A 26,340-nucleotide genomic window follows, 5' to 3' on the forward strand; every position below is an offset into this window, starting at 1 on the left:
GGAGCCCAATGAGGTTCGCCAAGGGACATGGGTGATGAGGAGTCAACAGAGCCTATTTTGCCACAACGCCAGGCCATGAAGACAGCATCCAGTGGGACTCATTTGTTTCTCAGTCCAATGGCAATTTGAGCAATGGGCCGCTCCGTTTGCGTTGATATTTGGTTGTCCACAAGGCAGGAGAAGGGTGCGCCATTTCCAGCGGCGCTGCAATACCGGGTCGATGCGTGGAGTGAACGGAGCAAGCCCCTTTTTCAGCCCCCGACACAAAAAACATATGTTTAATGCTGTCGTCTTATTGAGGACATATCAGATATTAAACTGATGAGAACATTTACTACAGCCAAAAGGCCGAAAAGTGATGTGGCCCAACCGTTAGCTGCCCAACGCAATCTTCAGGCACAAGTGTCACTTGTCACAGTGCAATACTTTTCACTGGGCATCAAACACCTAAATCTAGCTCAGGCTTAAAATGGCTTTTCTGATCTTCACAAAAGCACAAGGCTAAGCCAAATGACAAAGCCTGCCAAAAACAGCTTCAACGCATTGGTGTTCCTTTCCACGGAAGTCTTTAGTAAAAGGCGAAAGACTTGTGCGTTATGAAAAGAAACCAGAGTAAGTACAGCCCTTTGATGAAGAACAGCCAAAGACCCTAGTCGTCCCAGTCAAAACACTCACGGTACGCCTGACTTGCCCCGCGATCCAAATCCCAGGCCACACCCATTCCCCTACCCCTGCCCACAATATCACCGTGGCAATATTTCCTCTCTGTCCTGTGTTTTTCTGCCAATTAAAAGTGCAAATCTCGCTGTATTTTTTGAGACTTCATTTTGCTGTTGATTGGCTTTTACTCCAGTTGTCATGTTTTACAGCCATTTGAGACTGGGAGCCCAATGAGGTTCGCCAAGGGACATGGGTGATGAGGAGTCAACAGAGCCTATTTTGCCACAACGCCAGGCCATGAAGACAGCATCCAGTGGGACTCATTTGTTTCTCAGTCCAATGGCAATTTGAGCAATGGGCCGCTCCGTTTGCGTTGATATTTGGTTGTCCACAAGGCAGGAGAAGGGTGCGCCATTTCCAGCGGCGCTGCAATACCGGGTCGATGCGTGGAGTGAACGGAGCAAGCCCCTTTTTCAGCCCCCGACACAAAAAACATATGTTTAATGCTGTCGTCTTATTGAGGACATATCAGATATTAAACTGATGAGAACATTTACTACAGCTAAAAGGCCAAAAAGTGATGTGGCCCAACCGTTAGCTGCCCAACGCAATCTTCAGGCACAAGTGTCACTTGTCACAGTGCAATACTTTTCACTGGGCATCAAACACCTAAATCTAGCTCAGGCTTAAAATGGCTTTTCTGATCTTCACAAAAGCACAAGGCTCAGCCAAACGGCAAAGCCTGCCAAAAATAGCTTCAACTCATTGGTGTTGCTTTCCACGGAAGTCTTTAGTAAAAGGCGAAAGACTTGTGCGTTATGAAAAGAAACCAGAGTAAGTACAGCCCTTTGATGAAGAACAGCCAAAGACCCTAGTCGTCCCAGTCAAAACACTCACGGTACGCCTGACTTGCCCCGCGATCCAAATCCCAGGCCACACCCATTCCCCTACCCCTGCCCACAATATCACCGTGGCAATATTTCCTCTCTGTCCTGTGTTTTTCTGCCAATTAAAAGTGCAAATCTCGCTGTATTTTTTGAGACTTCATTTTGCTGTTGATTGGCTTTTACTCCAGTTGTCATGTTTTACAGCCATTTGAGACTGGGAGCCCAATGAGGTTCGCCAAGGGACATGGGTGATGAGGAGTCAACAGAGCCTATTTTGCCACAACGCCAGGCCATGAAGACAGCATCCAGTGGGACTCATTTGTTTCTCAGTCCAATGGCAATTTGAGCAATGGGCCGCTCCGTTTGCGTTGATATTTGGTTGTCCACAAGGCAGGAGAAGGGTGCGCCATTTCCAGCGGCGCTGCAATACCGGGTCGATGCGTGGAGTGAACGGAGCAAGCCCCTTTTTCAGCCCCCGACACAAAAAACATATGTTTAATGCTGTCGTCTTATTGAGGACATATCAGATATTAAACTGATGAGAACATTTACTACAGCCAAAAGGCCGAAAAGTGATGTGGCCCAACCGTTAGCTGCCCAACGCAATCTTCAGGCACAAGTGTCACTTGTCACAGTGCAATACTTTTCACTGGGCATCAAACACCTAAATCTAGCTCAGGCTTAAAATGGCTTTTCTGATCTTCACAAAAGCACAAGGCTCAGCCAAATGACAAAGCCTGCCAAAAACAGCTTCAACGCATTGGTGTTCCTTTCCACGGAAGTCTTTAGTAAAAGGCGAAAGACTTGTGCGTTATGAAAAGAAACCAGAGTAAGTACAGCCCTTTGATGAAGAACAGCCAAAGACCCTAGTCGTCCCAGTCAAAACACTCACGGTACGCCTGACTTGCCCCGCGATCCAAATCCCAGGCCACACCCATTCCCCTACCCCTGCCCACAATATCACCGTGGCAATATTTCCTCTCTGTCCTGTGTTTTTCTGCCAATTAAAAGTGCAAATCTCGCTGTATTTTTTGAGACTTCATTTTGCTGTTGATTGGCTTTTACTCCAGTTGTCATGTTTTACAGCCATTTGAGACTGGGAGCCCAATGAGGTTCGCCAAGGGACATGGGTGATGAGGAGTCAACAGAGCCTATTTTGCCACAACGCCAGGCCATGAAGACAGCATCCAGTGGGACTCATTTGTTTCTCAGTCCAATGGCAATTTGAGCAATGGGCCGCTCCGTTTGCGTTGATATTTGGTTGTCCACAAGGCAGGAGAAGGGTGCGCCATTTCCAGCGGCGCTGCAATACCGGGTCGATGCGTGGAGTGAACGGAGCAAGCCCCTTTTTCAGCCCCCGACACAAAAAACATATGTTTAATGCTGTCGTCTTATTGAGGACATATCAGATATTAAACTGATGAGAACATTTACTACAGCTAAAAGGCCAAAAAGTGATGTGGCCCAACCGTTAGCTGCCCAACGCAATCTTCAGGCACAAGTGTCACTTGTCACAGTGCAATACTTTTCACTGGGCATCAAACACCTAAATCTAGCTCAGGCTTAAAATGGCTTTTCTGATCTTCACAAAAGCACAAGGCTCAGCCAAACGGCAAAGCCTGCCAAAAATAGCTTCAACTCATTGGTGTTGCTTTCCACGGAAGTCTTTAGTAAAAGGCGAAAGACTTGTGCGTTATGAAAAGAAACCAGAGTAAGTACAGCCCTTTGATGAAGAACAGCCAAAGACCCTAGTCGTCCCAGTCAAAACACTCACGGTACGCCTGACTTGCCCCGCGATCCAAATCCCAGGCCACACCCATTCCCCTACCCCTGCCCACAATATCACCGTGGCAATATTTCCTCTCTGTCCTGTGTTTTTCTGCCAATTAAAAGTGCAAATCTCGCTGTATTTTTTGAGACTTCATTTTGCTGTTGATTGGCTTTTACTCCAGTTGTCATGTTTTACAGCCATTTGAGACTGGGAGCCCAATGAGGTTCGCCAAGGGACATGGGTGATGAGGAGTCAACAGAGCCTATTTTGCCACAACGCCAGGCCATGAAGACAGCATCCAGTGGGACTCATTTGTTTCTCAGTCCAATGGCAATTTGAGCAATGGGCCGCTCCGTTTGCGTTGATATTTGGTTGTCCACAAGGCAGGAGAAGGGTGCGCCATTTCCAGCGGCGCTGCAATACCGGGTCGATGCGTGGAGTGAACGGAGCAAGCCCCTTTTTCAGCCCCCGACACAAAAAACATATGTTTAATGCTGTCGTCTTATTGAGGACATATCAGATATTAAACTGATGAGAACATTTACTACAGCCAAAAGGCCGAAAAGTGATGTGGCCCAACCGTTAGCTGCCCAACGCAATCTTCAGGCACAAGTGTCACTTGTCACAGTGCAATACTTTTCACTGGGCATCAAACACCTAAATCTAGCTCAGGCTTAAAATGGCTTTTCTGATCTTCACAAAAGCACAAGGCTCAGCCAAACGCCAAAGCCTGCCAAAAACAGCTTCAACGCATTGGTGTTCCTTTCCACGGAAGTCTTTAGTAAAAGGCGAAAGACTTGTGCGTTATGAAAAGAAACCAGAGTAAGTACAGCCCTTTGATGAAGAACAGCCAAAGACCCTAGTCGTCCCAGTCAAAACACTCACGGTACGCCTGACTTGCCCCGCGATCCAAATCCCAGGCCACACCCATTCCCCTACCCCTGCCCACAATATAACCGTGGCAATATTTCCTCTCTGTCCTGTGTTTTTCTGCCAATTAAAAGTGCAAATCTCGCTGTATTTTTTGAGACTTCATTTTGCTGTTGATTGGCTTTTACTCCAGTTGTCATGTTTTACAGCCATTTGAGACTGGGAGCCCAATGAGGTTCGCCAAGGGACATGGGTGATGAGGAGTCAACAGAGCCTATTTTGCCACAACGCCAGGCCATGAAGACAGCATCCAGTGGGACTCATTTGTTTCTCAGTCCAATGGCAATTTGAGCAATGGGCCGCTCCGTTTGCGTTGATATTTGGTTGTCCACAAGGCAGGAGAAGGGTGCGCCATTTCCAGCGGCGCTGCGATACCGGGTCGATGCGTGGAGTGAACGGAGCAAGCCCCTTTTTCAGCCCCCGACACAAAAAACATATGTTTAATGCTGTCGTCTTATTGAGGACATATCAGATATTAAACTGATGAGAACATTTACTACAGCCAAAAGGCCGAAAAGTGATGTGGCCCAACCGTTAGCTGCCCAACGCAATCTTCAGGCACAAGTGTCACTTGTCACAGTGCAATACTTTTCACTGGGCATCAAACACCTAAATCTAGCTCAGGCTTAAAATGGCTTTTCTGATCTTCACAAAAGCACAAGGCTCAGCCAAACGGCAAAGCCTGCCAAAAATAGCTTCAACGCATTGATGTTCCTTTCCACGGAAGTCTTTAGTAAAAGGCAAAAGACTTGTGCGTTATGAAAAGAAACCAGAGTAAGTACAGCCCTTTGATGAAGAACAGCCAAAGACCCTAGTCGTCCCAGTCAAAACACTCACGGTACGCCTGACTTGCCCCGCGATCCAAATCCCAGGCCACACCCATTCCCCTACCCCTGCCCACAATATCACCGTGGCAATATTTCCTCTCTGTCCTGTGTTTTTCTGCCAATTAAAAGTGCAAATCTCGCTGTATTTTTTGAGACTTCATTTTGCTGTTGATTGGCTTTTACTCCAGTTGTCATGTTTTACAGCCATTTGAGACTGGGAGCCCAATGAGGTTCGCCAAGGGACATGGGTGATGAGGAGTCAACAGAGCCTATTTTGCCACAACGCCAGGCCATGAAGACAGCATCCAGTGGGACTCATTTGTTTCTCAGTCCAATGGCAATTTGAGCAATGGGCCGCTCCGTTTGCGTTGATATTTGGTTGTCCACAAGGCAGGAGAAGGGTGCGCCATTTCCAGCGGCGCTGCAATACCGGGTCGATGCGTGGAGTGAACGGAGCAAGCCCCTTTTTCAGCCCCCGACACAAAAAACATATGTTTAATGCTGTCGTCTTATTGAGGACATATCAGATATTAAACTGATGAGAACATTTACTACAGCCAAAAGGCCGAAAAGTGATGTGGCCCAACCGTTAGCTGCCCAACGCAATCTTCAGGCACAAGTGTCACTTGTCACAGTGCAATACTTTTCACTGGGCATCAAACACCTAAATCTAGCTCAGGCTTAAAATGGCTTTTCTGATCTTCACAAAAGCACAAGGCTCAGCCAAACGCCAAAGCCTGCCAAAAACAGCTTCAACGCATTGGTGTTCCTTTCCACGGAAGTCTTTAGTAAAAGGCAAAAGACTTGTGCGTTATGAAAAGAAACCAGAGTAAGTACAGCCCTTTGATGAAGAACAGCCAAAGACCCTAGTCGTCCCAGTCAAAACACTCACGGTACGCCTGACTTGCCCCGCGATCCAAATCCCAGGCCACACCCATTCCCCTACCCCTGCCCACAATATAACCGTGGCAATATTTCCTCTCTGTCCTGTGTTTTTCTGCCAATTAAAAGTGCAAATCTCGCTGTATTTTTTGAGACTTCATTTTGCTGTTGATTGGCTTTTACTCCAGTTGTCATGTTTTACAGCCATTTGAGACTGGGAGCCCAATGAGGTTCGCCAAGGGACATGGGTGATGAGGAGTCAACAGAGCCTATTTTGCCACAACGCCAGGCCATGAAGACAGCATCCAGTGGGACTCATTTGTTTCTCAGTCCAATGGCAATTTGAGCAATGGGCCGCTCCGTTTGCGTTGATATTTGGTTGTCCACAAGGCAGGAGAAGGGTGCGCCATTTCCGGCGGCGCTGCGATACCGGGTCGATGCGTGGAGTGAACGGAGCAAGCCCCTTTTTCAGCCCCCGACACAAAAAACATATGTTTAATGCTGTCGTCTTATTGAGGACATATCAGATATTAAACTGATGAGAACATTTACTACAGCCAAAAGGCCGAAAAGTGATGTGGCCCAACCGTTAGCTGCCCAACGCAATCTTCAGGCACAAGTGTCACTTGTCACAGTGCAATACTTTTCACTGGGCATCAAACACCTAAATCTAGCTCAGGCTTAAAATGGCTTTTCTGATCTTCACAAAAGCACAAGGCTAAGCCAAATGACAAAGCCTGCCAAAAACAGCTTCAACGCATTGGTGTTCCTTTCCACGGAAGTCTTTAGTAAAAGGCAAAAGACTTGTGCGTTATGAAAAGAAACCAGAGTAAGTACAGCCCTTTGATGAAGAACAGCCAAAGACCCTAGTCGTCCCAGTCAAAACACTCACGGTACGCCTGACTTGCCCCGCTATCCAAATCCCAGGCCACACCCATTCCCCTACCCCTGCCCACAATATCACCGTGGCAATATTTCCTCTCTGTCCTGTGTTTTTCTGCCAATTAAAAGTGCAAATCTCGCTGTATTTTTTGAGACTTCATTTTGCTGTTGATTGGCTTTTACTCCAGTTGTCATGTTTTACAGCCATTTGAGACTGGGAGCCCAATGAGGTTCGCCAAGGGACATGGGTGATGAGGAGTCAACAGAGCCTATTTTGCCACAACGCCAGGCCATGAAGACAGCATCCAGTGGGACTCATTTGTTTCTCAGTCCAATGGCAATTTGAGCAATGGGCCGCTCCGTTTGCGTTGATATTTGGTTGTCCACAAGGCAGGAGAAGGGTGCGCCATTTCCAGCGGCGCTGCAATACCGGGTCAATGCGTGGAGTGAACGGAGCAAGCCCCTTTTTCAGCCCCCGACACAAAAAACATATGTTTAATGCTGTCGTCTTATTGAGGACATATCAGATATTAAACTGATGAGAACATTTACTACAGCTAAAAGGCCAAAAAGTGATGTGGCCCAACCGTTAGCTGCCCAACGCAATCTTCAGGCACAAGTGTCACTTGTCACAGTGCAATACTTTTCACTGGGCATCAAACACCTAAATCTAGCTCAGGCTTAAAATGGCTTTTCTGATCTTCACAAAAGCACAAGGCTAAGCCAAATGACAAAGCCTGCCAAAAACAGCTTCAACGCATTGGTGTTCCTTTCCACGGAAGTCTTTAGTAAAAGGCAAAAGACTTGTGCGTTATGAAAAGAAACCAGAGTAAGTACAGCCCTTTGATGAAGAACAGCCAAAGACCCTAGTCGTCCCAGTCAAAACACTCACGGTACGCCTGACTTGCCCCGCTATCCAAATCCCAGGCCACACCCATTCCCCTACCCCTGCCCACAATATCACCGTGGCAATATTTCCTCTCTGTCCTGTGTTTTTCTGCCAATTAAAAGTGCAAATCTCGCTGTATTTTTTGAGACTTCATTTTGCTGTTGATTGGCTTTTACTCCAGTTGTCATGTTTTACAGCCATTTGAGACTGGGAGCCCAATGAGGTTCGCCAAGGGACATGGGTGATGAGGAGTCAACAGAGCCTATTTTGCCACAACGCCAGGCCATGAAGACAGCATCCAGTGGGACTCATTTGTTTCTCAGTCCAATGGCAATTTGAGCAATGGGCCGCTCCGTTTGCGTTGATATTTGGTTGTCCACAAGGCAGGAGAAGGGTGCGCCATTTCCAGCGGCGCTGCAATACCGGGTCGATGCGTGGAGTGAACGGAGCAAGCCCCTTTTTCAGCCCCCGACACAAAAAACATATGTTTAATGCTGTCGTCTTATTGAGGACATATCAGATATTAAACTGATGAGAACATTTACTACAGCTAAAAGGCCAAAAAGTGATGTGGCCCAACCGTTAGCTGCCCAACGCAATCTTCAGGCACAAGTGTCACTTGTCACAGTGCAATACTTTTCACTGGGCATCAAACACCTAAATCTAGCTCAGGCTTAAAATGGCTTTTCTGATCTTCACAAAAGCACAAGGCTCAGCCAAACGGCAAAGCCTGCCAAAAATAGCTTCAACTCATTGGTGTTGCTTTCCACGGAAGTCTTTAGTAAAAGGCGAAAGACTTGTGCGTTATGAAAAGAAACCAGAGTAAGTACAGCCCTTTGATGAAGAACAGCCAAAGACCCTAGTCGTCCCAGTCAAAACACTCACGGTACGCCTGACTTGCCCCGCGATCCAAATCCCAGGCCACACCCATTCCCCTACCCCTGCCCACAATATCACCGTGGCAATATTTCCTCTCTGTCCTGTGTTTTTCTGCCAATTAAAAGTGCAAATCTCGCTGTATTTTTTGAGACTTCATTTTGCTGTTGATTGGCTTTTACTCCAGTTGTCATGTTTTACAGCCATTTGAGACTGGGAGCCCAATGAGGTTCGCCAAGGGACATGGGTGATGAGGAGTCAACAGAGCCTATTTTGCCACAACGCCAGGCCATGAAGACAGCATCCAGTGGGACTCATTTGTTTCTCAGTCCAATGGCAATTTGAGCAATGGGCCGCTCCGTTTGCGTTGATATTTGGTTGTCCACAAGGCAGGAGAAGGGTGCGCCATTTCCAGCGGCGCTGCAATACCGGGTCGATGCGTGGAGTGAACGGAGCAAGCCCCTTTTTCAGCCCCCGACACAAAAAACATATGTTTAATGCTGTCGTCTTATTGAGGACATATCAGATATTAAACTGATGAGAACATTTACTACAGCTAAAAGGCCAAAAAGTGATGTGGCCCAACCGTTAGCTGCCCAACGCAATCTTCAGGCACAAGTGTCACTTGTCACAGTGCAATACTTTTCACTGGGCATCAAACACCTAAATCTAGCTCAGGCTTAAAATGGCTTTTCTGATCTTCACAAAAGCACAAGGCTCAGCCAAACGGCAAAGCCTGCCAAAAATAGCTTCAACTCATTGGTGTTGCTTTCCACGGAAGTCTTTAGTAAAAGGCGAAAGACTTGTGCGTTATGAAAAGAAACCAGAGTAAGTACAGCCCTTTGATGAAGAACAGCCAAAGACCCTAGTCGTCCCAGTCAAAACACTCACGGTACGCCTGACTTGCCCCGCGATCCAAATCCCAGGCCACACCCATTCCCCTACCCCTGCCCACAATATCACCGTGGCAATATTTCCTCTCTGTCCTGTGTTTTTCTGCCAATTAAAAGTGCAAATCTCGCTGTATTTTTTGAGACTTCATTTTGCTGTTGATTGGCTTTTACTCCAGTTGTCATGTTTTACAGCCATTTGAGACTGGGAGCCCAATGAGGTTCGCCAAGGGACATGGGTGATGAGGAGTCAACAGAGCCTATTTTGCCACAACGCCAGGCCATGAAGACAGCATCCAGTGGGACTCATTTGTTTCTCAGTCCAATGGCAATTTGAGCAATGGGCCGCTCCGTTTGCGTTGATATTTGGTTGTCCACAAGGCAGGAGAAGGGTGCGCCATTTCCAGCGGCGCTGCAATACCGGGTCGATGCGTGGAGTGAACGGAGCAAGCCCCTTTTTCAGCCCCCGACACAAAAAACATATGTTTAATGCTGTCGTCTTATTGAGGACATATCAGATATTAAACTGATGAGAACATTTACTACAGCCAAAAGGCCGAAAAGTGATGTGGCCCAACCGTTAGCTGCCCAACGCAATCTTCAGGCACAAGTGTCACTTGTCACAGTGCAATACTTTTCACTGGGCATCAAACACCTAAATCTAGCTCAGTCTTAAAATGGCTTTTCTGATCTTCACAAAAGCACAAGGCTAAGCCAAATGACAAAGCCTGCCAAAAATAGCTTCAACGCATTGGTGTTCCTTTCCACGGAAGTCTTTAGTAAAAGGCAAAAGACTTGTGCGTTATGAAAAGAAACCAGAGTAAGTACAGCCCTTTGATGAAGAACAGCCAAAGACCCTAGTCGTCCCAGTCAAAACACTCACGGTACGCCTGACTTGCCCCGCGATCCAAATCCCAGGCCACACCCATTCCCCTACCCCTGCCCACAATATCACCGTGGCAATATTTCCTCTCTGTCCTGTGTTTTTCTGCCAATTAAAAGTGCAAATCTCGCTGTATTTTTTGAGACTTCATTTTGCTGTTGATTGGCTTTTACTCCAGTTGTCATGTTTTACAGCCATTTGAGACTGGGAGCCCAATGAGGTTCGCCAAGGGACATGGGTGATGAGGAGTCAACAGAGCCTATTTTGCCACAACGCCAGGCCATGAAGACAGCATCCAGTGGGACTCATTTGTTTCTCAGTCCAATGGCAATTTGAGCAATGGGCCGCTCCGTTTGCGTTGATATTTGGTTGTCCACAAGGCAGGAGAAGGGTGCGCCATTTCCAGCGGCGCTGCAATACCGGGTCGATGCGTGGAGTGAACGGAGCAAGCCCCTTTTTCAGCCCCCGACACAAAAAACATATGTTTAATGCTGTCGTCTTATTGAGGACATATCAGATATTAAACTGATGAGAACATTTACTACAGCTAAAAGGCCAAAAAGTGATGTGGCCCAACCGTTAGCTGCCCAACGCAATCTTCAGGCACAAGTGTCACTTGTCACAGTGCAATACTTTTCACTGGGCATCAAACACCTAAATCTAGCTCAGGCTTAAAATGGCTTTTCTGATCTTCACAAAAGCACAAGGCTCAGCCAAACGGCAAAGCCTGCCAAAAATAGCTTCAACTCATTGGTGTTGCTTTCCACGGAAGTCTTTAGTAAAAGGCGAAAGACTTGTGCGTTATGAAAAGAAACCAGAGTAAGTACAGCCCTTTGATGAAGAACAGCCAAAGACCCTAGTCGTCCCAGTCAAAACACTCACGGTACGCCTGACTTGCCCCGCGATCCAAATCCCAGGCCACACCCATTCCCCTACCCCTGCCCACAATATCACCGTGGCAATATTTCCTCTCTGTCCTGTGTTTTTCTGCCAATTAAAAGTGCAAATCTCGCTGTATTTTTTGAGACTTCATTTTGCTGTTGATTGGCTTTTACTCCAGTTGTCATGTTTTACAGCCATTTGAGACTGGGAGCCCAATGAGGTTCGCCAAGGGACATGGGTGATGAGGAGTCAACAGAGCCTATTTTGCCACAACGCCAGGCCATGAAGACAGCATCCAGTGGGACTCATTTGTTTCTCAGTCCAATGGCAATTTGAGCAATGGGCCGCTCCGTTTGCGTTGATATTTGGTTGTCCACAAGGCAGGAGAAGGGTGCGCCATTTCCAGCGGCGCTGCAATACCGGGTCGATGCGTGGAGTGAACGGAGCAAGCCCCTTTTTCAGCCCCCGACACAAAAAACATATGTTTAATGCTGTCGTCTTATTGAGGACATATCAGATATTAAACTGATGAGAACATTTACTACAGCTAAAAGGCCAAAAAGTGATGTGGCCCAACCGTTAGCTGCCCAACGCAATCTTCAGGCACAAGTGTCACTTGTCACAGTGCAATACTTTTCACTGGGCATCAAACACCTAAATCTAGCTCAGGCTTAAAATGGCTTTTCTGATCTTCACAAAAGCACAAGGCTCAGCCAAACGGCAAAGCCTGCCAAAAATAGCTTCAACTCATTGGTGTTGCTTTCCACGGAAGTCTTTAGTAAAAGGCGAAAGACTTGTGCGTTATGAAAAGAAACCAGAGTAAGTACAGCCCTTTGATGAAGAACAGCCAAAGACCCTAGTCGTCCCAGTCAAAACACTCACGGTACGCCTGACTTGCCCCGCGATCCAAATCCCAGGCCACACCCATTCCCCTACCCCTGCCCACAATATCACCGTGGCAATATTTCCTCTCTGTCCTGTGTTTTTCTGCCAATTAAAAGTGCAAATCTCGCTGTATTTTTTGAGACTTCATTTTGCTGTTGATTGGCTTTTACTCCAGTTGTCATGTTTTACAGCCATTTGAGACTGGGAGCCCAATGAGGTTCGCCAAGGGACATGGGTGATGAGGAGTCAACAGAGCCTATTTTGCCACAACGCCAGGCCATGAAGACAGCATCCAGTGGGACTCATTTGTTTCTCAGTCCAATGGCAATTTGAGCAATGGGCCGCTCCGTTTGCGTTGATATTTGGTTGTCCACAAGGCAGGAGAAGGGTGCGCCATTTCCAGCGGCGCTGCAATACCGGGTCGATGCGTGGAGTGAACGGAGCAAGCCCCTTTTTCAGCCCCCGACACAAAAAACATATGTTTAATGCTGTCGTCTTATTGAGGACATATCAGATATTAAACTGATGAGAACATTTACTACAGCTAAAAGGCCAAAAAGTGATGTGGCCCAACCGTTAGCTGCCCAACGCAATCTTCAGGCACAAGTGTCACTTGTCACAGTGCAATACTTTTCACTGGGCATCAAACACCTAAATCTAGCTCAGGCTTAAAATGGCTTTTCTGATCTTCACAAAAGCACAAGGCTCAGCCAAACGGCAAAGCCTGCCAAAAATAGCTTCAACTCATTGGTGTTGCTTTCCACGGAAGTCTTTAGTAAAAGGCGAAAGACTTGTGCGTTATGAAAAGAAACCAGAGTAAGTACAGCCCTTTGATGAAGAACAGCCAAAGACCCTAGTCGTCCCAGTCAAAACACTCACGGTACGCCTGACTTGCCCCGCGATCCAAATCCCAGGCCACACCCATTCCCCTACCCCTGCCCACAATATCACCGTGGCAATATTTCCTCTCTGTCCTGTGTTTTTCTGCCAATTAAAAGTGCAAATCTCGCTGTATTTTTTGAGACTTCATTTTGCTGTTGATTGGCTTTTACTCCAGTTGTCATGTTTTACAGCCATTTGAGACTGGGAGCCCAATGAGGTTCGCCAAGGGACATGGGTGATGAGGAGTCAACAGAGCCTATTTTGCCACAACGCCAGGCCATGAAGACAGCATCCAGTGGGACTCATTTGTTTCTCAGTCCAATGGCAATTTGAGCAATGGGCCGCTCCGTTTGCGTTGATATTTGGTTGTCCACAAGGCAGGAGAAGGGTGCGCCATTTCCAGCGGCGCTGCAATACCGGGTCGATGCGTGGAGTGAACGGAGCAAGCCCCTTTTTCAGCCCCCGACACAAAAAACATATGTTTAATGCTGTCGTCTTATTGAGGACATATCAGATATTAAACTGATGAGAACATTTACTACAGCCAAAAGGCCGAAAAGTGATGTGGCCCAACCGTTAGCTGCCCAACGCAATCTTCAGGCACAAGTGTCACTTGTCACAGTGCAATACTTTTCACTGGGCATCAAACACCTAAATCTAGCTCAGTCTTAAAATGGCTTTTCTGATCTTCACAAAAGCACAAGGCTAAGCCAAATGACAAAGCCTGCCAAAAATAGCTTCAACGCATTGGTGTTCCTTTCCACGGAAGTCTTTAGTAAAAGGCAAAAGACTTGTGCGTTATGAAAAGAAACCAGAGTAAGTACAGCCCTTTGATGAAGAACAGCCAAAGACCCTAGTCGTCCCAGTCAAAACACTCACGGTACGCCTGACTTGCCCCGCGATCCAAATCCCAGGCCACACCCATTCCCCTACCCCTGCCCACAATATCACCGTGGCAATATTTCCTCTCTGTCCTGTGTTTTTCTGCCAATTAAAAGTGCAAATCTCGCTGTATTTTTTGAGACTTCATTTTGCTGTTGATTGGCTTTTACTCCAGTTGTCATGTTTTACAGCCATTTGAGACTGGGAGCCCAATGAGGTTCGCCAAGGGACATGGGTGATGAGGAGTCAACAGAGCCTATTTTGCCACAACGCCAGGCCATGAAGACAGCATCCAGTGGGACTCATTTGTTTCTCAGTCCAATGGCAATTTGAGCAATGGGCCGCTCCGTTTGCGTTGATATTTGGTTGTCCACAAGGCAGGAGAAGGGTGCGCCATTTCCAGCGGCGCTGCAATACCGGGTCGATGCGTGGAGTGAACGGAGCAAGCCCCTTTTTCAGCCCCCGACACAAAAAACATATGTTTAATGCTGTCGTCTTATTGAGGACATATCAGATATTAAACTGATGAGAACATTTACTACAGCTAAAAGGCCAAAAAGTGATGTGGCCCAACCGTTAGCTGCCCAACGCAATCTTCAGGCACAAGTGTCACTTGTCACAGTGCAATACTTTTCACTGGGCATCAAACACCTAAATCTAGCTCAGGCTTAAAATGGCTTTTCTGATCTTCACAAAAGCACAAGGCTCAGCCAAACGGCAAAGCCTGCCAAAAATAGCTTCAACTCATTGGTGTTGCTTTCCACGGAAGTCTTTAGTAAAAGGCGAAAGACTTGTGCGTTATGAAAAGAAACCAGAGTAAGTACAGCCCTTTGATGAAGAACAGCCAAAGACCCTAGTCGTCCCAGTCAAAACACTCACGGTACGCCTGACTTGCCCCGCGATCCAAATCCCAGGCCACACCCATTCCCCTACCCCTGCCCACAATATCACCGTGGCAATATTTCCTCTCTGTCCTGTGTTTTTCTGCCAATTAAAAGTGCAAATCTCGCTGTATTTTTTGAGACTTCATTTTGCTGTTGATTGGCTTTTACTCCAGTTGTCATGTTTTACAGCCATTTGAGACTGGGAGCCCAATGAGGTTCGCCAAGGGACATGGGTGATGAGGAGTCAACAGAGCCTATTTTGCCACAACGCCAGGCCATGAAGACAGCATCCAGTGGGACTCATTTGTTTCTCAGTCCAATGGCAATTTGAGCAATGGGCCGCTCCGTTTGCGTTGATATTTGGTTGTCCACAAGGCAGGAGAAGGGTGCGCCATTTCCAGCGGCGCTGCAATACCGGGTCGATGCGTGGAGTGAACGGAGCAAGCCCCTTTTTCAGCCCCCGACACAAAAAACATATGTTTAATGCTGTCGTCTTATTGAGGACATATCAGATATTAAACTGATGAGAACATTTACTACAGCCAAAAGGCCGAAAAGTGATGTGGCCCAACCGTTAGCTGCCCAACGCAATCTTCAGGCACAAGTGTCACTTGTCACAGTGCAATACTTTTCACTGGGCATCAAACACCTAAATCTAGCTCAGTCTTAAAATGGCTTTTCTGATCTTCACAAAAGCACAAGGCTAAGCCAAATGACAAAGCCTGCCAAAAATAGCTTCAACGCATTGGTGTTCCTTTCCACGGAAGTCTTTAGTAAAAGGCAAAAGACTTGTGCGTTATGAAAAGAAACCAGAGTAAGTACAGCCCTTTGATGAAGAACAGCCAAAGACCCTAGTCGTCCCAGTCAAAACACTCACGGTACGCCTGACTTGCCCCGCGATCCAAATCCCAGGCCACACCCATTCCCCTACCCCTGCCCACAATATCACCGTGGCAATATTTCCTCTCTGTCCTGTGTTTTTCTGCCAATTAAAAGTGCAAATCTCGCTGTATTTTTTGAGACTTCATTTTGCTGTTGATTGGCTTTTACTCCAGTTGTCATGTTTTACAGCCATTTGAGACTGGGAGCCCAATGAGGTTCGCCAAGGGACATGGGTGATGAGGAGTCAACAGAGCCTATTTTGCCACCACGCCAGGCCATGAAGACAGCATCCAGTGGGACTCATTTGTTTCTCAGTCCAATGGCAATTTGAGCAATGGGCCGCTCCGTTTGCGTTGATATTTGGTTGTCCACAAGGCAGGAGAAGGGTGCGCCATTTCCAGCGGCGCTGCAATACCGGGTCGATGCGTGGAGTGAACGGAGCAAGCCCCTTTTTCAGCCCCCGACACAAAAAACATATGTTTAATGTTGTCGTCTTATTGAGGACATATCAGATATTAAACTGATGAGAACATTTACTACAGCCAAAAGGCCGAAAAGTGATGTGGCCCAACCGTTAGCTGCCCAACGCAATCTTCAGGCACAAGTGTCACTTGTCACAGTGCAATACTTTTCACTGGGCATCAAACACCTAAATCTAGCTCAGGCTTAAAACGGCTTTTCTGATCTTCACAAAAGCACAAGGCTCAGCCAAACGGCAAAGTCTGCCAAAAATAGCTTCAACGCATTGGTGTTGCTTTCCACGGAAGTCTTTAGTAAAAGGCGAAAGACTTGTGCGTTATGAAAAGAAACCAGAGTAAGTACAGCCCTTTGATGAAGAACAGCCAAAGACCCTAGTCGTCCCAGTCAAAACACTCACGGTACGCCTGACTTGCCCCGCGATCCAAATCCCAGGCCACACCCATTCCCCTACCCCTGCCCACAATATCACTGTGGCAATATTTCCTCTCTGTCCTGTGTTTTTCTGCCAATTAAAAGTGCAAATCTCGCTGTATTTTTTGAGACTTCATTTTAATGTTGATTGGCTTTTACTCCAGTTGTCATGTTTTACAGCCATTTGAGACTGGGAGCCCAATGAGGTTCGCCAAGGGACATGGGTGATGAGGAGTCAACAGAGCCTATTTTGCCACAACGCCAGGCCATGAAGACAGCATCCAGTGGGACTCATTTGTTTCTCAGTCCAATGGCAATTTGAGCAATGGGCCGCTCCGTTTGCGTTGATATTTGGTTGTCCACAAGGCAGGAGAAGGGTGCGCCATTTCCAGCGGCGCTGCAATACCGGGTCGATGCGTGGAGTGAACGGAGCAAGCCCCTTTTTCAGCCCCCGACACAAAAAACATATGTTTAATGCTGTCGTCTTATTGAGGACATATCAGATATTAAACTGATGAGAACATTTACTACAGCCAAAAGGCCAAAAAGTGATGTGGCCCAACCGTTAGCTGCCCAACGCAATCTTCAGGCACAAGTGTCACTTGTCACAGTGCAATACTTTTCACTGGGCATCAAACACCTAAATCTAGCTCAGGCTTAAAATGGCTTTTCTGATCTTCACAAAAGCACAAGGCTCAGCCAAACGGCAAAGCCTGCCAAAAATAGCTTCAACTCATTGGTGTTGCTTTCCACGGAAGTCTTTAGTAAAAGGCGAAAGACTTGTGCGTTATGAAAAGAAACCAGAGTAAGTACAGCCTTTTGATGAAGAACAGCCAAAGACCCTAGTCGTCCCAGTCAAAACACTCACGGTACGCCTGACTTGCCCCGCGATCTAAATCCCAGGCCACACCCATTCCCCTACCCCTGCCCACAATATCACTGTGGCAATATTTCCTCTCTGTCCTGTGTTTTTCTGCCAATTAAAAGTGCAAATCTCGCTGTATTTTTTGAGACTTCATTTTGCTGTTGATTGGCTTTTACTCCAGTTGTCATGTTTTACAGCCATTTGAGACTGGGAGCCCAATGAGGTTCGCCAAGGGACATGGGTGATGAGGAGTCAACAGAGCCTATTTTGCCACAACGCCAGGCCATGAAGACAGCATCCAGTGGGACTCATTTGTTTCTCAGTCCAATGGCAATTTGAGCAATGGGCCGCTCCGTTTGCGTTGATATTTGGTTGTCCACAAGGCAGGAGAAGGGTGCGCCATTTCCAGCGGCGCTGCAATACTGGGTCGATGCGTGGAGTGAACGGAGCAAGCCCCTTTTTCAGCCCCCGACACAAAAAACATATGTTTAATGCTGTCGTCTTATTGAGGACATATCAGATATTAAACTGATGAGAACATTTACTACAGCCAAAAGGCCGAAAAGTGATGTGGCCCAACCGTTAGCTGCCCAACGCAATCTTCAGGCACAAGTGTCACTTGTCACAGTGCAATACTTTTCACTGGGCATCAAACACCTAAATCTAGCTCAGGCTTAAAATGGCTTTTCTGATCTTCACAAAAGCACAAGGCTAAGCCAAATGGCAAAGCCTGCCAAAAATAGCTTCAACTCAATGGTGTTGCTTTCCACGGAAGTCTTTAGTAAAAGGCGAAAGACTTGTGCGTTATGAAAAGTAACCAGAGTAAGTACAGCCCTTTGATGAAGAACAGCCAAAGACCCTAGTCGTCCCAGTCAAAACACTCACGGTACGCCTGACTTGCCCCGCGATCCAAATCCCAGGCCACACGCATTCCCCTACCCCTGCCCACAATATCACTGTGGCAATATTTCCTCTCTGTCCTGTGTTTTTCTGCCAATTAAAAGTGCAAATCTCGCTGTATTTTTTGAGACTTCATTTTGCTGTTGATTGGCTTTTACTCCAGTTGTCATGTTTTACAGCCATTTGAGACTGGGAGCCCAATGAGGTTCGCCAAGGGACATGGGTGATGAGGAGTCAACAGAGCCTATTTTGCCACAACGCCAGGCCATGAAGACAGCATCCAGTGGGACTCATTTGTTTCTCAGTCCAATGGCAATTTGAGCAATGGGCCGCTCCGTTTGCGTCGATATTTGGTTGTCCACAAGGCAGGAGAAGGGTGCGCCATTTCCAGCGGCGCTGCAATACCGGGTCGATGCGTGGAGTGAACGGAGCAAGCCCCTTTTTCAGCCCCCGACACAAAAAACATATGTTTAATGTTGTCGTCTTATTGAGGACATATCAGATATTAAACTGATGAGAACATTTACTACAGCCAAAAGGCCGAAAAGTGATGTGGCCCAACCGTTAGCTGCCCAACGCAATCTTCAGGCACAAGTGTCACTTGTCACAGTGCAATACTTTTCACTGGGCATCAAACACCTAAATCTAGCTCAGGCTTAAAATGGCTTTTCTGATCTTCACAAAAGCACAAGGCTAAGCCAAATGGCAAAGCCTGCCAAAAATAGCTTCAACTCAATGGTGTTGATTTCCACGGAAGTCTTTAGTAAAAGGCGAAAGACTTGTGCGTTATGAAAAGTAACCAGAATAAGTACAGCCCTTTGATGAAGAACAGCCAAAGACCCTAGTCGTCCCAGTCAAAACACTCACGGTACGCCTGACTTGCCCCGCGATCCAAATCCCAGGCCACACGCATTCCCCTACCCCTGCCCACAATATCACTGTGGCAATATTTCCTCTCTGTCCTGTGTTTTTCTGCCAATTAAAAGTGCAAATCTCGCTGTATTTTTTGAGACTTCATTTTGCTGTTGATTGGCTTTTACTCCAGTTGTCATGTTTTACAGCCATTTGAGACTGGGAGCCCAATGAGGGAGACTGGGAGCCCAATGAGGTTCGCCAAGGGACATGGGTGATGAGGAGTCAACAGAGCCTATTTTGCCACAACGCCAGGCCATGAAGACAGCATCCAGTGGGACTCATTTGTTTCTCAGTCCAATGGCAATTTGAGCAATGGGCCGCTCCGTTTGCGTTGATATTTGGTTGTCCACAAGGCAGGAGAAGGGTGCGCCATTTCCAGCGGCGCTGCAATACCGGGTCGATGCGTGGAGTGAACGGAGCAAGCCCCTTTTTCAGCCCCCGACACAAAAAACATATGTTTAATGCTGTCGTCTTATTGAGGACATATCAGATATTAAACTGATGAGAACAGATACTACAGCCAAAAGGCCGAAAAGTGATGTGGCCCAACCGTTAGCTGCCCAACGCAATCTTCAGGCACAAGTGTCACTTGTCACAGTGCAATACTTTTCACTGGGCATCAAACACCTAAATCTAGCTCAGGCTTAAAACGGCTTTTCTGATCTTCACAAAAGCACAAGGCTAAGCCAAATGGCAAAGCCTGCCAAAAATAGCTTCAACTCATTGGTGTTGCTTTCCACGGAAGTCTTTAGTAAAAGGCGAAAGACTTGTGCGTTATGAAAAGTAACCAGAGTAAGTACAGCCCTTTGATGAAGAACAGCCAAAGACCCTAGTCGTCCCAGTCAAAACACTCACGGTACGCCTGACTTGCCCCGCGATCCAAATCCCAGGCCACACCCATTCCCCTACCCCTGCCCACAATATCACTGTGGCAATATTTCCTCTCTGTCCTGTGTTTTTCTGCCAATTAAAAGTGCAAATCTCGCTGTATTTTTTGAGACTTCATTTTGCTGTTGATTGGCTTTTACTCCAGTTGTCATGTTTTACAGCCATTTGAGACTGGGAGCCCAATGAGGTTCGCCAAGGGACATGGGTGATGAGGAGTCAACAGAGCCTATTTTGCCACCACGCCAGGCCATGAAGACAGCATCCAGTGGGACTCATTTGTTTCTCAGTCCAATGGCAATTTGAGCAATGGGCCGCTCCGTTTGCGTTGATATTTGGTTGTCCACAAGGCAGGAGAAGGGTGCGCCATTTCCAGCGGCGCTGCAATACCGGGTCGATGCGTGGAGTGAACGGAGCAAGCCCCTTTTTCAGCCCCCGACACAAAAAACATATGTTTAATGCTGTCGTCTTATTGAGGACATATCAGATATTAAACTGATGAGAACATTTACTACAGCCAAAAGGCCGAAAAGTGATGTGGCCCAACCGTTAGCTGCCCAACGCAATCTTCAGGCACAAGTGTCACTTGTCACAGTGCAATACTTTTCACTGGGCATCAAACACCTAAATCTAGCTCAGGCTTAAAATGGCTTTTCTGATCTTCACAAAAGCACAAGGCTAAGCCAAATGACAAAGCCTGCCAAAAACAGCTTCAACGCATTGGTGTTCCTTTCCACGGAAGTCTTTAGTAAAAGGCAAAAGACTTGTGCGTTATGAAAAGAAACCAGAGTAAGTACAGCCCTTTGATGAAGAACAGCCAAAGACCCTAGTCGTCCCAGTCAAAACACTCACGGTACGCCTGACTTGCCCCGCGATCCAAATCCCAGGCCACACCCATTCCCCTACCCCTGCCCACAATATCACTGTGGCAATATTTCCTCTCTGTCCTGTGTTTTTCTGCCAATTAAAAGTGCAAATCTCGCTGTATTTTTTGAGACTTCATTTTGCTGTTGATTGGCTTTTACTCCAGTTGTCATGTTTTACAGCCATTTGAGACTGGGAGCCCAATGAGGTTCGCCAAGGGACATGGGTGATGAGGAGTCAACAGAGCCTATTTTGCCACAACGCCAGGCCATGAAGACAGCATCCAGTGGGACTCATTTGTTTCTCAGTCCAATGGCAATTTGAGCAATGGGCCGCTCCGTTTGCGTTGATATTTGGTTGTCCACAAGGCAGGAGAAGGGTGCGCCATTTCCAGCGGCGCTGCAATACCGGGTCGATGCGTGGAGTGAACGGAGCAAGCCCCTTTTTCAGCCCCCGACACAAAAAACATATGTTTAATGCTGTCGTCTTATTGAGGACATATCAGATATTAAACTGATGAGAACATTTACTACAGCTAAAAGGCCAAAAAGTGATGTGGCCCAACCGTTAGCTGCCCAACGCAATCTTCAGGCACAAGTGTCACTTGTCACAGTGCAATACTTTTCACTGGGCATCAAACACCTAAATCTAGCTCAGGCTTAAAATGGCTTTTCTGATCTTCACAAAAGCACAAGGCTCAGCCAAACGGCAAAGCCTGCCAAAAATAGCTTCAACTCATTGGTGTTGCTTTCCACGGAAGTCTTTAGTAAAAGGCGAAAGACTTGTGCGTTATGAAAAGAAACCAGAGTAAGTACAGCCTTTTGATGAAGAACAGCCAAAGACCCTAGTCGTCCCAGTCAAAACACTCACGGTACGCCTGACTTGCCCCGCGATCCAAATCCCAGGCCACACCCATTCCCCTACCCCTGCCCACAATATCACTGTGGCAATATTTCCTCTCTGTCCTGTGTTTTTCTGCCAATTAAAAGTGCAAATCTCGCTGTATTTTTTGAGACTTCATTTTGCTGTTGATTGGCTTTTACTCCAGTTGTCATGTTTTACAGCCATTTGAGACTGGGAGCCCAATGAGGTTCGCCAAGGGACATGGGTGATGAGGAGTCAACAGAGCCTATTTTGCCACAACGCCAGGCCATGAAGACAGCATCCAGTGGGACTCATTTGTTTCTCAGTCCAATGGCAATTTGAGCAATGGGCCGCTCCGTTTGCGTTGATATTTGGTTGTCCACAAGGCAGGAGAAGGGTGCGCCATTTCCAGCGGCGCTGCAATACCGGGTCGATGCGTGGAGTGAACGGAGCAAGCCCCTTTTTCAGCCCCCGACACAAAAAACATATGTTTAATGCTGTCGTCTTATTGAGGACATATCAGATATTAAACTGATGAGAACATTTACTACAGCCAAAAGGCCGAAAAGTGATGTGGCCCAACCGTTAGCTGCCCAACGCAATCTTCAGGCACAAGTGTCACTTGTCACAGTGCAATACTTTTCACTGGGCATCAAACACCTAAATCTAGCTCAGGCTTAAAATGGCTTTTCTGATCTTCACAAAAGCACAAGGCTAAGCCAAATGGCAAAGCCTGCCAAAAATAGCTTCAACTCAATGGTGTTGCTTTCCACGGAAATCTTTAGTAAAAGGCGAAAGACTTGTGCGTTATGAAAAGTAACCAGAGTAAGTACAGCCCTTTGATGAAGAACAGCCAAAGACCCTAGTCGTCCCAGTCAAAACACTCACGGTACGCCTGACTTGCCCCGCGATCCAAATCCCAGGCCACACGCATTCCCCTACCCCTGCCCACAATATCACTGTGGCAATATTTCCTCTCTGTCCTGTGTTTTTCTGCCAATTAAAAGTGCAAATCTCGCTGTATTTTTTGAGACTTCATTTTGCTGTTGATTGGCTTTTACTCCAGTTGTCATGTTTTACAGCCATTTGAGACTGGGAGCCCAATGAGGTTCGCCAAGGGACATGGGTGATGAGGAGTCAACAGAGCCTATTTTGCCACAACGCCAGGCCATGAAGACAGCATCCAGTGGGACTCATTTGTTTCTCAGTCCAATGGCAATTTGAGCAATGGGCCGCTCCGTTTGCGTCGATATTTGGTTGTCCACAAGGCAGGAGAAGGGTGCGCCATTTCCAGCGGCGCTGCAATACCGGGTCGATGCGTGGAGTGAACGGAGCAAGCCCCTTTTTCAGCCCCCGACACAAAAACCATATGTTTAATGCTGTCGTCTTATTGAGGACATATCAGATATTAAACTGATGAGAACATTTACTACAGCCAAAAGGCCGAAAAGTGATGTGGCCCAACCGTTAGCTGCCCAACGCAATCTTCAGGCACAAGTGTCACTTGTCACAGTGCAATACTTTTCACTGGGCATCAAACACCTAAATCTAGCTCAGGCTTAAAATGGCTTTTCTGATCTTCACAAAAGCACAAGGCTAAGCCAAATGGCAAAGCCTGCCAAAAATAGCTTCAACTCAATGGTGTTGCTTTCCACGGAAGTCTTTAGTAAAAGGCGAAAGACTTGTGCGTTATGAAAAGTAACCAGAATAAGTACAGCCCTTTGATGAAGAACAGCCAAAGACCCTAGTCGTCCCAGTCAAAACACTCACGGTACGCCTGACTTGCCCCGCGATCCAAATCCCAGGCCACACGCATTCCCCTACCCCTGCCCACAATATCACTGTGGCAATATTTCCTCTCTGTCCTGTGTTTTTCTGCCAATTAAAAGTGCAAATCTCGCTGTATTTTTTGAGACTTCATTTTGCTGTTGATTGGCTTTTACTCCAGTTGTCATGTTTTACAGCCATTTGAGACTGGGAGCCCAATGAGGGAGACTGGGAGCCCAATGAGGTTCGCCAAGGGACATGGGTGATGAGGAGTCAACAGAGCCTATTTTGCCACAACGCCAGGCCATGAAGACAGCATCCAGTGGGACTCATTTGTTTCTCAGTCCAATGGCAATTTGAGCAATGGGCCGCTCCGTTTGCGTTGATATTTGGTTGTCCACAAGGCAGGAGAAGGGTGCGCCATTTCCAGCGGCGCTGCAATACCGGGTCGATGCGTGGAGTGAACGGAGCAAGCCCCTTTTTCAGCCCCCGACACAAAAAACATATGTTTAATGCTGTCGTCTTATTGAGGACATATCAGATATTAAACTGATGAGAACAGATACTACAGCCAAAAGGCCGAAAAGTGATGTGGCCCAACCGTTAGCTGCCCAACGCAATCTTCAGGCACAAGTGTCACTTGTCACAGTGCAATACTTTTCACTGGGCATCAAACACCTAAATCTAGCTCAGGCTTAAAATGGCTTTTCTGATCTTCACAAAAGCACAAGGCTAAGCCAAATGGCAAAGCCTGCCAAAAATAGCTTCAACTCATTGGTGTTGCTTTCCACGGAAGTCTTTAGTAAAAGGCGAAAGACTTGTGCGTTATGAAAAGTAACCAGAGTAAGTACAGCCCTTTGATGAAGAACAGCCAAAGACCCTAGTCGTCCCAGTCAAAACACTCACGGTACGCCTGACTTGCCCCGCGATCCAAATCCCAGGCCACACCCATTCCCCTACCCCTGCCCACAATATCACTGTGGCAATATTTCCTCTCTGTCCTGTGTTTTTCTGCCAATTAAAAGTGCAAATCTCGCTGTATTTTTTGAGACTTCATTTTGCTGTTGATTGGCTTTTACTCCAGTTGTCATGTTTTACAGCCATTTGAGACTGGGAGCCCAATGAGGTTCGCCAAGGGACATGGGTGATGAGGAGTCAACAGAGCCTATTTTGCCACAACGCCAGGCCATGAAGACAGCATCCAGTGGGACTCATTTGTTTCTCAGTCCAATGGCAATTTGAGCAATGGGCCGCTCCGTTTGCGTTGATATTTGGTTGTCCACAAGGCAGGAGAAGGGTGCGCCATTTCCAGCGGCGCTGCAATACCGGGTCGATGCGTGGAGTGAACGGAGCAAGCCCCTTTTTCAGCCCCCGACACAAAAAACATATGTTTAATGCTGTCGTCTTATTGAGGACATATCAGATATTAAACTGATGAGAACATTTACTACAGCCAAAAGGCCGAAAAGTGATGTGGCCCAACCGTTAGCTGCCCAACGCAATCTTCAGGCACAAGTGTCACTTGTCACAGTGCAATACTTTTCACTGGGCATCAAACACCTAAATCTAGCTCAGGCTTAAAATGGCTTTTCTGATCTTCACAAAAGCACAAGGCTCAGCCAAACGGCAAAGCCTGCCAAAAATAGCTTCAACGCATTGGTGTTCCTTTCCACGGAAGTCTTTAGTAAAAGGCAAAAGACTTGTGCGTTATGAAAAGAAACCAGAGTAAGTACAGCCCTTTGATGAAGAACAGCCAAAGAGCCTAGTCGTCCCAGTCAAAACACTCACGGTACGCCTGACTTGCCCCGCGATCCAAATCCCAGGCCACACCCATTCCCCTACCCCTGCCCACAATATCACTGTGGCAATATTTCCTCTCTGTCCTGTGTTTTTCTGCCAATTAAAAGTGCAAATCTCGCTGTATTTTTTGAGACTTCATTTTGCTGTTGATTGGCTTTTACTCCAGTTGTCATGTTTTACAGCCATTTGAGACTGGGAGCCCAATGAGGTTCGCCAAGGGACATGGGTGATGAGGAGTCAACAGAGCCTATTTTGCCACAACGCCAGGCCATGAAGACAGCATCCAGTGGGACTCATTTGTTTCTCAGTCCAATGGCAATTTGAGCAATGGGCCGCTCCGTTTGCGTTGATATTTGGTTGTCCACAAGGCAGGAGAAGGGTGCGCCATTTCCAGCGGCGCTGCAATACCGGGTCGATGCGTGGAGTGAACGGAGCAAGCCCCTTTTTCAGCCCCCGACACAAAAAACATATGTTTAATGCTGTCGTCTTATTGAGGACATATCAGATATTAAACTGATGAGAACATTTACTACAGCCAAAAGGCCGAAAAGTGATGTGGCCCAACCGTTAGCTGCCCAATGCAATCTTCAGGCACAAGTGTCACTTGTCACAGTGCAATACTTTTCACTGGGCATCAAACACCTAAATCTAGCTCAGGCTTAAAATGGCTTTTCTGATCTTCACAAAAGCACAAGGCTCAGCCAAACGGCAAAGCCTGCCAAAAATAGCTTCAACTCATTGGTGTTCCTTTCCACAGAAGTCTTTAGTAAAAGGCGAAAGACTTGTGCGTTATGAAAAGAAACCAGAGTAAGTACAGCCCTTTGATGAAGAACAGCCAAAGACCCTAGTCGTCCCAGTCAAAACACTCACGGTACGCCTGACTTGCCCCGCGATCCAAATCCCAGGCCACACCCA

At 47.1% G+C, this 26,340-nt stretch overlaps 30 non-coding genes and 30 pseudogenes across 30 annotated transcripts; all 60 read right to left on the minus strand.

Moving 5' to 3' along the window:
- Positions 1–179: 179 nt before the first annotated feature.
- On the minus strand, positions 180–360 carry LOC144466441 (U2 spliceosomal RNA; annotated as a pseudogene).
- Positions 361–502: 142 nt separating this feature from the next.
- Positions 503–616, minus strand: LOC144465828 (U5 spliceosomal RNA). Its single transcript, XR_013492920.1, has one exon. It is a non-coding gene; the product is annotated as a U5 spliceosomal RNA (small nuclear RNA).
- Positions 617–1,061: 445 nt separating this feature from the next.
- On the minus strand, positions 1,062–1,242 carry LOC144465305 (U2 spliceosomal RNA; annotated as a pseudogene).
- A 141-nt stretch (positions 1,243–1,383) lies between these two features.
- LOC144465628 (U5 spliceosomal RNA) lies at positions 1,384–1,498 on the minus strand. The gene has a single exon (XR_013492754.1). It is a non-coding gene; the product is annotated as a U5 spliceosomal RNA (small nuclear RNA).
- A 445-nt stretch (positions 1,499–1,943) lies between these two features.
- LOC144466442 (U2 spliceosomal RNA) lies at positions 1,944–2,124 on the minus strand (annotated as a pseudogene).
- Positions 2,125–2,267: 143 nt separating this feature from the next.
- LOC144465785 (U5 spliceosomal RNA) lies at positions 2,268–2,380 on the minus strand. Its single transcript, XR_013492889.1, has one exon. It is a non-coding gene; the product is annotated as a U5 spliceosomal RNA (small nuclear RNA).
- Positions 2,381–2,825: 445 nt separating this feature from the next.
- On the minus strand, positions 2,826–3,006 carry LOC144465306 (U2 spliceosomal RNA; annotated as a pseudogene).
- Positions 3,007–3,147: 141 nt separating this feature from the next.
- LOC144465629 (U5 spliceosomal RNA) lies at positions 3,148–3,262 on the minus strand. The gene has a single exon (XR_013492755.1). It is a non-coding gene; the product is annotated as a U5 spliceosomal RNA (small nuclear RNA).
- A 445-nt stretch (positions 3,263–3,707) lies between these two features.
- Positions 3,708–3,888, minus strand: LOC144466443 (U2 spliceosomal RNA; annotated as a pseudogene).
- Positions 3,889–4,031: 143 nt separating this feature from the next.
- LOC144465857 (U5 spliceosomal RNA) lies at positions 4,032–4,144 on the minus strand. The gene has a single exon (XR_013492945.1). It is a non-coding gene; the product is annotated as a U5 spliceosomal RNA (small nuclear RNA).
- A 445-nt stretch (positions 4,145–4,589) lies between these two features.
- LOC144465261 (U2 spliceosomal RNA) lies at positions 4,590–4,770 on the minus strand (annotated as a pseudogene).
- Positions 4,771–4,911: 141 nt separating this feature from the next.
- LOC144465653 (U5 spliceosomal RNA) lies at positions 4,912–5,026 on the minus strand. Its single transcript, XR_013492776.1, has one exon. It is a non-coding gene; the product is annotated as a U5 spliceosomal RNA (small nuclear RNA).
- Positions 5,027–5,471: 445 nt separating this feature from the next.
- On the minus strand, positions 5,472–5,652 carry LOC144466445 (U2 spliceosomal RNA; annotated as a pseudogene).
- Positions 5,653–5,795: 143 nt separating this feature from the next.
- LOC144465875 (U5 spliceosomal RNA) lies at positions 5,796–5,908 on the minus strand. The gene has a single exon (XR_013492960.1). It is a non-coding gene; the product is annotated as a U5 spliceosomal RNA (small nuclear RNA).
- A 445-nt stretch (positions 5,909–6,353) lies between these two features.
- On the minus strand, positions 6,354–6,534 carry LOC144466163 (U2 spliceosomal RNA; annotated as a pseudogene).
- Positions 6,535–6,676: 142 nt separating this feature from the next.
- On the minus strand, positions 6,677–6,790 carry LOC144465834 (U5 spliceosomal RNA). The gene has a single exon (XR_013492926.1). It is a non-coding gene; the product is annotated as a U5 spliceosomal RNA (small nuclear RNA).
- A 445-nt stretch (positions 6,791–7,235) lies between these two features.
- On the minus strand, positions 7,236–7,416 carry LOC144465316 (U2 spliceosomal RNA; annotated as a pseudogene).
- Positions 7,417–7,558: 142 nt separating this feature from the next.
- Positions 7,559–7,672, minus strand: LOC144465835 (U5 spliceosomal RNA). The gene has a single exon (XR_013492927.1). It is a non-coding gene; the product is annotated as a U5 spliceosomal RNA (small nuclear RNA).
- A 445-nt stretch (positions 7,673–8,117) lies between these two features.
- LOC144465307 (U2 spliceosomal RNA) lies at positions 8,118–8,298 on the minus strand (annotated as a pseudogene).
- A 141-nt stretch (positions 8,299–8,439) lies between these two features.
- On the minus strand, positions 8,440–8,554 carry LOC144465630 (U5 spliceosomal RNA). The gene has a single exon (XR_013492756.1). It is a non-coding gene; the product is annotated as a U5 spliceosomal RNA (small nuclear RNA).
- Positions 8,555–8,999: 445 nt separating this feature from the next.
- LOC144465308 (U2 spliceosomal RNA) lies at positions 9,000–9,180 on the minus strand (annotated as a pseudogene).
- Positions 9,181–9,321: 141 nt separating this feature from the next.
- Positions 9,322–9,436, minus strand: LOC144465631 (U5 spliceosomal RNA). The gene has a single exon (XR_013492757.1). It is a non-coding gene; the product is annotated as a U5 spliceosomal RNA (small nuclear RNA).
- A 445-nt stretch (positions 9,437–9,881) lies between these two features.
- On the minus strand, positions 9,882–10,062 carry LOC144466446 (U2 spliceosomal RNA; annotated as a pseudogene).
- Positions 10,063–10,204: 142 nt separating this feature from the next.
- On the minus strand, positions 10,205–10,318 carry LOC144465665 (U5 spliceosomal RNA). The gene has a single exon (XR_013492785.1). It is a non-coding gene; the product is annotated as a U5 spliceosomal RNA (small nuclear RNA).
- A 445-nt stretch (positions 10,319–10,763) lies between these two features.
- On the minus strand, positions 10,764–10,944 carry LOC144465310 (U2 spliceosomal RNA; annotated as a pseudogene).
- A 141-nt stretch (positions 10,945–11,085) lies between these two features.
- Positions 11,086–11,200, minus strand: LOC144465632 (U5 spliceosomal RNA). Its single transcript, XR_013492758.1, has one exon. It is a non-coding gene; the product is annotated as a U5 spliceosomal RNA (small nuclear RNA).
- A 445-nt stretch (positions 11,201–11,645) lies between these two features.
- LOC144465311 (U2 spliceosomal RNA) lies at positions 11,646–11,826 on the minus strand (annotated as a pseudogene).
- Positions 11,827–11,967: 141 nt separating this feature from the next.
- Positions 11,968–12,082, minus strand: LOC144465633 (U5 spliceosomal RNA). Its single transcript, XR_013492759.1, has one exon. It is a non-coding gene; the product is annotated as a U5 spliceosomal RNA (small nuclear RNA).
- Positions 12,083–12,527: 445 nt separating this feature from the next.
- On the minus strand, positions 12,528–12,708 carry LOC144465312 (U2 spliceosomal RNA; annotated as a pseudogene).
- A 141-nt stretch (positions 12,709–12,849) lies between these two features.
- LOC144465634 (U5 spliceosomal RNA) lies at positions 12,850–12,964 on the minus strand. The gene has a single exon (XR_013492760.1). It is a non-coding gene; the product is annotated as a U5 spliceosomal RNA (small nuclear RNA).
- Positions 12,965–13,409: 445 nt separating this feature from the next.
- On the minus strand, positions 13,410–13,590 carry LOC144466447 (U2 spliceosomal RNA; annotated as a pseudogene).
- Positions 13,591–13,732: 142 nt separating this feature from the next.
- On the minus strand, positions 13,733–13,846 carry LOC144465666 (U5 spliceosomal RNA). The gene has a single exon (XR_013492786.1). It is a non-coding gene; the product is annotated as a U5 spliceosomal RNA (small nuclear RNA).
- Positions 13,847–14,291: 445 nt separating this feature from the next.
- LOC144465313 (U2 spliceosomal RNA) lies at positions 14,292–14,472 on the minus strand (annotated as a pseudogene).
- Positions 14,473–14,613: 141 nt separating this feature from the next.
- On the minus strand, positions 14,614–14,728 carry LOC144465635 (U5 spliceosomal RNA). The gene has a single exon (XR_013492761.1). It is a non-coding gene; the product is annotated as a U5 spliceosomal RNA (small nuclear RNA).
- Positions 14,729–15,173: 445 nt separating this feature from the next.
- LOC144466448 (U2 spliceosomal RNA) lies at positions 15,174–15,354 on the minus strand (annotated as a pseudogene).
- Positions 15,355–15,496: 142 nt separating this feature from the next.
- Positions 15,497–15,610, minus strand: LOC144465667 (U5 spliceosomal RNA). Its single transcript, XR_013492787.1, has one exon. It is a non-coding gene; the product is annotated as a U5 spliceosomal RNA (small nuclear RNA).
- A 445-nt stretch (positions 15,611–16,055) lies between these two features.
- LOC144466099 (U2 spliceosomal RNA) lies at positions 16,056–16,236 on the minus strand (annotated as a pseudogene).
- Positions 16,237–16,377: 141 nt separating this feature from the next.
- Positions 16,378–16,492, minus strand: LOC144465878 (U5 spliceosomal RNA). The gene has a single exon (XR_013492963.1). It is a non-coding gene; the product is annotated as a U5 spliceosomal RNA (small nuclear RNA).
- A 445-nt stretch (positions 16,493–16,937) lies between these two features.
- On the minus strand, positions 16,938–17,118 carry LOC144465199 (U2 spliceosomal RNA; annotated as a pseudogene).
- A 141-nt stretch (positions 17,119–17,259) lies between these two features.
- Positions 17,260–17,374, minus strand: LOC144465637 (U5 spliceosomal RNA). Its single transcript, XR_013492762.1, has one exon. It is a non-coding gene; the product is annotated as a U5 spliceosomal RNA (small nuclear RNA).
- A 445-nt stretch (positions 17,375–17,819) lies between these two features.
- LOC144466113 (U2 spliceosomal RNA) lies at positions 17,820–18,000 on the minus strand (annotated as a pseudogene).
- A 141-nt stretch (positions 18,001–18,141) lies between these two features.
- LOC144465652 (U5 spliceosomal RNA) lies at positions 18,142–18,256 on the minus strand. Its single transcript, XR_013492775.1, has one exon. It is a non-coding gene; the product is annotated as a U5 spliceosomal RNA (small nuclear RNA).
- Positions 18,257–18,701: 445 nt separating this feature from the next.
- Positions 18,702–18,882, minus strand: LOC144466101 (U2 spliceosomal RNA; annotated as a pseudogene).
- Positions 18,883–19,023: 141 nt separating this feature from the next.
- On the minus strand, positions 19,024–19,138 carry LOC144465963 (U5 spliceosomal RNA). The gene has a single exon (XR_013493040.1). It is a non-coding gene; the product is annotated as a U5 spliceosomal RNA (small nuclear RNA).
- A 466-nt stretch (positions 19,139–19,604) lies between these two features.
- Positions 19,605–19,785, minus strand: LOC144465248 (U2 spliceosomal RNA; annotated as a pseudogene).
- Positions 19,786–19,926: 141 nt separating this feature from the next.
- Positions 19,927–20,041, minus strand: LOC144465572 (U5 spliceosomal RNA). The gene has a single exon (XR_013492703.1). It is a non-coding gene; the product is annotated as a U5 spliceosomal RNA (small nuclear RNA).
- A 445-nt stretch (positions 20,042–20,486) lies between these two features.
- Positions 20,487–20,667, minus strand: LOC144466449 (U2 spliceosomal RNA; annotated as a pseudogene).
- A 142-nt stretch (positions 20,668–20,809) lies between these two features.
- On the minus strand, positions 20,810–20,923 carry LOC144465837 (U5 spliceosomal RNA). Its single transcript, XR_013492928.1, has one exon. It is a non-coding gene; the product is annotated as a U5 spliceosomal RNA (small nuclear RNA).
- Positions 20,924–21,368: 445 nt separating this feature from the next.
- Positions 21,369–21,549, minus strand: LOC144465314 (U2 spliceosomal RNA; annotated as a pseudogene).
- A 141-nt stretch (positions 21,550–21,690) lies between these two features.
- LOC144465638 (U5 spliceosomal RNA) lies at positions 21,691–21,805 on the minus strand. The gene has a single exon (XR_013492763.1). It is a non-coding gene; the product is annotated as a U5 spliceosomal RNA (small nuclear RNA).
- Positions 21,806–22,250: 445 nt separating this feature from the next.
- Positions 22,251–22,431, minus strand: LOC144466450 (U2 spliceosomal RNA; annotated as a pseudogene).
- Positions 22,432–22,572: 141 nt separating this feature from the next.
- Positions 22,573–22,687, minus strand: LOC144465842 (U5 spliceosomal RNA). Its single transcript, XR_013492931.1, has one exon. It is a non-coding gene; the product is annotated as a U5 spliceosomal RNA (small nuclear RNA).
- Positions 22,688–23,132: 445 nt separating this feature from the next.
- On the minus strand, positions 23,133–23,313 carry LOC144465268 (U2 spliceosomal RNA; annotated as a pseudogene).
- Positions 23,314–23,454: 141 nt separating this feature from the next.
- On the minus strand, positions 23,455–23,569 carry LOC144465838 (U5 spliceosomal RNA). Its single transcript, XR_013492929.1, has one exon. It is a non-coding gene; the product is annotated as a U5 spliceosomal RNA (small nuclear RNA).
- Positions 23,570–24,035: 466 nt separating this feature from the next.
- Positions 24,036–24,216, minus strand: LOC144465259 (U2 spliceosomal RNA; annotated as a pseudogene).
- Positions 24,217–24,357: 141 nt separating this feature from the next.
- LOC144465573 (U5 spliceosomal RNA) lies at positions 24,358–24,472 on the minus strand. Its single transcript, XR_013492704.1, has one exon. It is a non-coding gene; the product is annotated as a U5 spliceosomal RNA (small nuclear RNA).
- A 445-nt stretch (positions 24,473–24,917) lies between these two features.
- Positions 24,918–25,098, minus strand: LOC144466451 (U2 spliceosomal RNA; annotated as a pseudogene).
- Positions 25,099–25,239: 141 nt separating this feature from the next.
- Positions 25,240–25,354, minus strand: LOC144465683 (U5 spliceosomal RNA). Its single transcript, XR_013492801.1, has one exon. It is a non-coding gene; the product is annotated as a U5 spliceosomal RNA (small nuclear RNA).
- A 445-nt stretch (positions 25,355–25,799) lies between these two features.
- On the minus strand, positions 25,800–25,980 carry LOC144466452 (U2 spliceosomal RNA; annotated as a pseudogene).
- A 141-nt stretch (positions 25,981–26,121) lies between these two features.
- LOC144465700 (U5 spliceosomal RNA) lies at positions 26,122–26,236 on the minus strand. The gene has a single exon (XR_013492817.1). It is a non-coding gene; the product is annotated as a U5 spliceosomal RNA (small nuclear RNA).
- Positions 26,237–26,340: the final 104 nt, after the last annotated feature.

This window comes from Epinephelus lanceolatus, chromosome 12 (assembly GCF_041903045.1).
Source record: "Epinephelus lanceolatus isolate andai-2023 chromosome 12, ASM4190304v1, whole genome shotgun sequence".
NCBI classification, from domain to species: Eukaryota; Metazoa; Chordata; class Actinopteri; order Perciformes; family Serranidae; genus Epinephelus; species Epinephelus lanceolatus.